At 38.1% G+C, this 7,841-nt stretch overlaps 1 non-coding gene across 1 annotated transcript; it reads left to right on the forward strand.

The window, feature by feature from the left end:
• Positions 1-1,375: 1,375 nt before the first annotated feature.
• Positions 1,376-1,455, forward strand: TRNAL-UAG. Its single transcript has one exon. It is a non-coding gene; the product is annotated as a tRNA-Leu (tRNA).
• The last annotated feature ends 6,386 nt before the right edge of the window (positions 1,456-7,841 follow it).

The following is a 7,841-nucleotide window of genomic DNA, read 5'->3' on the forward strand; positions in this document are numbered from 1 at the left end:
ATTACCTAAGTTTTAGAATGTCTTGTTTAAGAGACTCAGTATTTTTTGTTTTGATTGGAATTCCTTTCCTTTATGGAATACCATTCTGAACTTAATTAACTATTTTCATTTTCCCTTCTTTTTATCCCCCCGTCTTATCTTATATGGGGGATAGGCTTCCATACCATATATCTATATATGGAGTATACTTGATATATAAATAGATATAAATAGATTTAAATGAGAAACCCTTCTATATATTCTATATTATTAAAAAAAAAGTATAAAATATATAAAGAAAAAATGTTAAAAAATTCTTGTTGTCTTATCCGCATTAGACAAAATGAAGTAAAAAATAATTCAAAATTTAAGTATCTTTCAGTATCTAAGTATAAATACTAATAAAAAGAAGAAAGAAGGATTGATTTGCAGCAATAGATGTCTTTCACATACAACTAGAAAAAAGTAATTTCCTTTTTGAATGGCAGTTCCAAAAAAACGTACTTCAATGTCAAAAAAGCGTATTCGTAAAAAATATTTGGAAGAAAAAGACTTATTTTTCCATAGTACAATCTTATTCTTTAGTAAAATCAAGATCATTTTCGAGCGGTAATGAGCATCCAAAACCAAAGGGTTTTTCTGGGCAACAAACAAATAATAAGATTTTGGAATAATATGAATTGACTTATCAAAAAAGAATTCCAATTATTTAATAATTTGGATTCTTCTTTGAATGTACTTTTATGTGTCGAATTACTCGGTACAATATTCTTAGAACAAAAAACCCCTCTTATCTTATATATACAAGAAAAAAAAAGTTTTGTTTGGTATACTGTGTGCTAAGTATTCTTTTCCTATCAATGAACTTTTCATAATTTTCCAATAGAATCCTCATATTCTATTAGGAAATTTATGAAAAGTGGAGTATTCTTACAATAGGACTTACAACTTCCACCTATCTTCTCCAAAATCATAAGGTTAGTAAATCTTATTAATAAGAGCATAAAGACTTTCATTCTAGAAATTTTTAAAAAATCCAAAAAGCCTTTTCTATTTATCCATTTTATTTTAATTTCATCATTAAATAGAAACCCTTTTGGATTTTTTTCATTGTATTGAAAGAATTTTCAAAATGTAAAGGGGAAATTAATTAGAAAAAATTAGTTCTATAATTGCAAGTTAGAAAAAAGAAGTTCCAACTCTTTCAAGCAGTGTTTGTGTTTCTATTGGGCAAAGCAAGAGTTTATTGTAAAAAAAAAAAATGGAAACGATACTACCAAACGAAGTCTATTTTAATGAAAACTCTAATGTTCCTAAATTTTATGGACTTTCCCAATATCGACGATTCCCAAGATAATAGCTATTATTCTTTTAAGTTACCTATTATTTGAAGTTAGCCGCCATGGTGAAATTGGTAGACACGCTGCTCTTAGGAAGCAGTGCTCAAGCATCTCGGTTCGAATCCGAGTGGCGGCATTCTTGAAAAAGAATACAATAGATTAGAAATCAATTCGAAATTTACAATTTTGTAATGGGACCTTCCCCTTATGCTATTTGCAACTTTAGAACATATACTAACTCATATCTCTTTCTCAACGATTTCAATTGTGATTACGATTCATTTTATAACCTTATTAGTTCGTGAACTTGGAAGGATTACGCGATTCGTCAGAAAAAGGAATGATAGTTACTTTTTTCTCTATAACAGGATTCTTAGTTTCTCGTTGGGCTTCCTCGGGACATTTTCCATTAAGTAATTTATATGAGTCATTGATCTTCCTTTCATGGGCCCTGTATATTCTTCATACCATTCCTAAAATACAGAACTCTAAAAATGATTTAAGCACAATAACTACGCCAAGTACTATTTTAACGCAAGGCTTTGCCACATCGGGTCTTTTAACTGAAATGCATCAATCCACGATACTAGTACCTGCTCTACAATCTCAGTGGTTAATGATGCATGTCAGTATGATGTTATTAAGCTATGCAACTCTTTTGTGCGGATCCTTATTATCTGCCGCTATTCTAATCATTAGATTTCGAAATAATTTCCATTTCTTTTCTAAAAAGAAAAAAATGTTTTAAATAAAACATTTTTCTTTAGTGATATTAAATATTTTTATGCAAAAAGAAGTGCTTTAAAAAGAACCTCTGTCCCTCCATTTCCAAATTATTACAAATATCAATTAACGGAGCGTTTGGATTCTTGGAGTTATCGTGTCATTAGCCTAGGATTTACCCTTTTAACCGTAGGTATTCTTTGTGGAGCAGTATGGGCTAATGAGGCCTGGGGATCCTATTGGAATTGGGATCCTAAGGAAACTTGGGCATTTATTACTTGGACCATATTCGCAATTTATTTACATAGTAGAACAAATCCAAATTGGAAGGGTACGAATTCTGCACTTATAGCTTTGATAGGATTTCTTATAATTTGGATTTGTTATTTTGGTATAAATCTATTAGGAATAGGCTTACATAGTTATGGTTCGTTTACATTAACACCTAAATGATTACATAAAATAAAACCTTCATGAAATGAAGGTTTTTACTTTATGTTTTATTTGAGAACCCCTTGAACGCCTTATCAAAGGGTTCTCAAAAATTCGAGATAGATCTAATTATACTTTTTTACTTATTTCTGCATTATATACTTTTTTACTTATTTCTGCATTAATAGAGCAGACGAGTAAAAAAAAGCAAACCTATTTAGGATAATAATTGGATAAGAGAGCCTCTACCCTGTCAACGGATAGGGAGAGAACAAAATCTGGATAAATACCAATTCCTATTACTGGTAAAAAGATACAGATTAAAATAAAGAGTTCTCGTGGTCCAGAATCCACAAAATTTGCGTTTGGAACATTAAATAGCTTGTATCCATAGAACATCTAGCGTAACATAGATAATAAATAAATAGGAGTTAATATCATTCCAATTGCCATTACAAAAGTAATTAGTGTTTTTGGCATTAACAGAAATTTTGGACTAGTAATTAGTCCAAAAAATACTACTAATTCTGCGACAAAACCACTCATTCCTGGTAAGGCAAGAGAAGCCATTGAAAAGCTACTAAACATGGTAAAACTTTTAGGCATTGGGATAGATATTCCCCCCAGTTCTTCGAGATAAACAAGACGCATTCTATCAGAAGCGGTTCCTGCCAAGAAAAAAAAGTGTAGCACCAATAAATCCATGGGATAATATTTGTAAAATAGCTCCATTGAGTCCAATGTTGGTTATGGAACCAATTCCTATAATTATGAAACCCATGTGAGATACAGAGGAATAAGCTAGTTTCCATAACCAACACGGATGGCTCGGCCTTATGCCTGGTGTTTTGTTCTACTCTTGCCGCCCTAGTTTCCGTCACATCGGTGTTATGTTCCCGGATTTTGCGTTCCTTACACGGTTGGGTTATAATGGGAACCCCTTGACAGTTCGCCTTGAATAAAACTCCTCTAGCAATGCCCAACTTTGGTTTTACCATTCGCCACCTAGCCTCTTTCTCCCTTGGGTTTCCGGAGCCCATGGGTCATCTTTATTAAACCCGCCCGGGCCAGTGCTCCTCTGAGTGTTGGTCCAAAACAGAGCCACTTGCAGCGCCACCTCTGGAAAACTTGAGGGTTGGTTTTAGTTGTACGTAGTGTTCATCTGAGTGTGCCCTGAGAACGAGATATGTGCAGCTCGTATCGGGATTTGTCGGCACATTCGGGCGGTGTTGCTGAACTTGTTTTACCATTGTCCAGGATGTCTTGTAACCGGGATGCCAAGTCTGATCGGATTGTCTTGGGAGAAGGAATATCCTTCGTTGACCATGAGAGCTTGTGATGGGCTAAGTTGGGACTCCCCTGTAGGGATTTGAACTTTTGAAAGCCGTGCCCGCGGTTATGGGAAGATGGGAATTTGTTAATGTTCGGTTGTAGATAACCTGAAACTTAACTTAATTAAAATGCACCAACTGCATGTGTAACTGTGATGGTCTCTTCTCGGCGGAGTCTGGGAAGTGAACACGGTGTTGGAGTAATGCTTGGCGTGGGTTGTTCTAGGATCACTTCTTGATCATAGTTGTTCGACCGTGCCTTTGCCTTCTCTTCTCGCTCTCATTTGCGTATGTTAGCCACCATATATGCTAGTTGCTTGCTGCAGCTCCACATCATACCCTTACCTTACCTATAATCTTAAATAGTCTTGATCACGAGGGTGCGAGATTGCTGAGTCCCCGTGACTCACAGATTCCTTCCAAAACCAGATGCAGGGACCGATGATACCGCTCCAGATGATATGACTGAGCTCAAGTGGGAGTTCGATGAAGACTCTCGTCGTTACTACGTGTGTTTCCCAGATGATCAATAGTGGTGCCCAGTTGGGGCGATCGGAGACTTTGTCGCATTTGGGGGTTGATCTTTATTTTGGTTCCGTAGTCGGACCTTGAGTGTATTGGATGAATGTAATGACTTATTTATGTATTTGTGTGACGTGGCGAGTGTAAGCCAACTATGTACCTTTCCCCTTTATTTATGTACATGGGTTGTTTGCGAAGATTACTCACTTGCGACATTGCTTTCAATGCGATTATGCCTCTAAGTCGTGCTTCGACACGTGGGAGATATAGCCGCATCGAGGGCGTTACAAGACCAAAAATGGATGACACCCGAAACACACGGAGACTTCCAAGATGTTGGGTCACAGCCCTATCCGCACAAGTTTGCGCCTCCATCTAATTGGGTGATGCCGGAAATCCCCCGCGGATTCTTTGTATCGACCAGCAGACTCCCAAGCACGCCGATGCAGGAGGGGGTTAGCTCAAGTCTTGTGTGTAACTCTAGAGGTTATCCTGGTGTGCCTCATCAATGCCAAAGCGAAGCAACTAAACCGGATCCCAGGACAAATCCAACAGCAACACACACATGGAGGAGAGTGCTCTGCACACTACCACCGTTGGATCCTGCTGCTGCTGCTACAAGTCATAATTGTACGGGGCATAAGGTAGATGGATTGCTTCACAAAACAAAATAGCAAAACAAGACCAGGATCGCAATACCTCCACAACCACCTCAAACAAAAAGGACACAAACAAGAGATAGGCCATCTTTAGCCCTCCTTCCTCCTCGTGATCCACTGCTGCATCCTGCTATGGTTACTCCGCCATGCCCCATCCCAGAGGGACAGCAGCCGACACCGGCGGAGTTGCGATCATACACGCACGTAAGTGAAACAAAAAAATATTTATATATGCATCTTGTATTATCTGCAAATTTTCTGCTCCCTCCAGGATAACAAGTTCATAAACTACATTTTAACGTGTTGTTTGGATTTTTTTCCTTTTTCTACAGACGCTGGATCTACCAGATTATCTAATACCAAGACTAAAGATGCGATTCAAAGATGTAGAGAAAGCAAGGGAATTTTATAACAGATACGCCAGACACGCTAGTTTTGGAATCAGGAAGAAGAGGGGAAATGACAACCACAAGTATTTTGTTTGTGCCTTCCAAGGGATACACACATCTTCTGTTTCAGAGGCCAACAGGAACCGAAACAAAACATCACAGAGGACGGGCTGCAATGCAAGAATGAGGGTGAAGGTGCAGGAGGATGAGACATGCGTGGAAGTGGACATTGAGTACAATCATAATCATGAACTCATGCAAACTGATGACATGCTGGTATTCTTGCACTCACACAAGAATTATGACCCCACTATTTTGGAGTACGTAAAGCTCCTGCAGTACCATGATGTCAAGCACACAACAATCATGTCCATGCTATCTGAAAATGAAGATGGAAGCTACTTCCTAAGCATGACCGGACGAGACCTACTAAACCAGTAAGTATTCAAACACCCACATACTGCAATGTAAAATAGCATTCTAGATCACAACCCTTTGCTAGCAAAAAATAACAAATGCATGGATGCATGTGATTTGCAGGAAAGCCATGAATGCAAGGAAAGATGACTTGGATGATGTATTGAAACTTGTCTCATTCTTCAAAGACATAAAGGCAATAAATGATGAGTTTTTCTATGACATCCAAGTGGACAAGGACAAGTCAATTAAAAACATTTTCTGGTCCAATGCAAGTTGCCGAGGAGCCTATCAAGACTTTGGCGATTGCATAACATTTGACACAACTTACAAGACCAACAGATTTCATATGCCTCTGGGAGTGCTTGTTGGAACAAACCATCACTTGCAGTAAACGATATTTGTTGTTGCCCTGATAAGAGATGAAGATGCAAAGTCATTCAAGTGGTTGTTCGATACATTTGTACGGTGCATGAACAACAAGAACCCAACTTGCATTCTAACAGGTGAGTTCAAAAAAAAACCTCTTCAAGTTTCATCATCTTTTCAGTCTATGGGTCTGTGTTGGGTACATTGGTTTTGTCTGAAAATAATGTAAAGAATGCACTTCAACCACTGTTAGCACAAAAGTACAACTAGCAGTACAAGAAAGCAAAATTATATGTCACATGTTTAGAAAAAAATTAGTTATGAATGTGAAGTTCAAATACATGAATCATAGAAGTTCAAGGACAAAGATGTAAGATAAATATATGTAGCATGTTCAGAAAGATATAGTTATTTATGTGAAGTTCAAGCACTGCTACCATAGAAGTTCAACAACAATGCTTTAAGAAAATTTTGAGTGTGACACTACTAGTTTGTCCTACTACTAACTGTGAAGTTCAAGCACCGGTACCACAGAAGTTCAGCAACACTGCTATAAATAAAAAATACATGTGACATTCTTAGATACCATACTACTAGATGTAGAGTTCAAGTACTTGTACAACATAAGTTCACCATCAGTACAAAAAAGAATCAAGTTTCATTTTTTTTAATTCATGCAGATCAATGCACATCAATGGCGAAAGCTATACCACAATCATTTCCAAACACCGTCCACAAGCTATGACATTGGCACATCATGAAGAAGTACAGGGAATACCTCGAGTTGATGTACAAAAAGTATAAAACATTCAAAGAGGAGTTCACAGCTATATTAAACTGGCCGCTGATGCCAACGGAGTTTGAAGATGCCTGGGCTGAACTCGTGCACAAGTACAACCTGGAGAATGACCAGATGATGATGCGGCTCTGGAGTGATAGGAAGATGTGGATTTCTGCATATTACAAGAACATTTTCTATGCTAGAATGACTTCCACACAACGAAGCGAGAGCATGAACCACGTGTTAAAGAAAGGGTTTGTCAAGGGGACCCAGAACCTACACAAGTTTGCTAGGCGGGTCAATGCTTGCATCCAAACTCGGATGCGGAAGGAGAACGAGCAAACAATGACCAGCATGGTATGATGACAAGTACAAAAAAAACCCATCATGTTCTGTTTACCTTCAACATGTGCACTTTGAGTTTAAAAAATGAAACCCATGACTCTGCTTCGACTAATATCTCACTTTTTGACATGTGCAGACCAACCCTGTGACAAACACAACTTACGGCTACGAGGAAGACATGTCTATCAAGTACACGAGAGCCGTGTACACCGAGATGAGGAATAGGATGAGAAAGGCCATGCTATTTCGCGCAAAGCGTATAGCAGAGCCCACTAAGTACCTTGTGTACTACCACAACAAGCCTGGCCATGATGATGAAGAAAGATTTTCCTGGTCAAAGCATGAATTCCAGGTTGTAGCTGACCCAGAGAATGAAATATACGAGTGTGAATGCAAGCTCTGGACTAGAGATGGCAATGGGTCAGGTTTGGATCAGGTTGAACAATCTCAAATCCATATCCATGTCCATGAAGACAGTCTTTGCCCGCCCATGAAAAAATCCATGGGTGAAAAATTGTGTCCATGTCCAAATACGATGGATATCCATACCCATT

Source organism: Triticum urartu, chromosome 6, assembly GCF_003073215.2.
Source record: "Triticum urartu cultivar G1812 chromosome 6, Tu2.1, whole genome shotgun sequence".
In the NCBI taxonomy this organism is placed as follows: domain Eukaryota; kingdom Viridiplantae; phylum Streptophyta; class Magnoliopsida; order Poales; family Poaceae; genus Triticum; species Triticum urartu.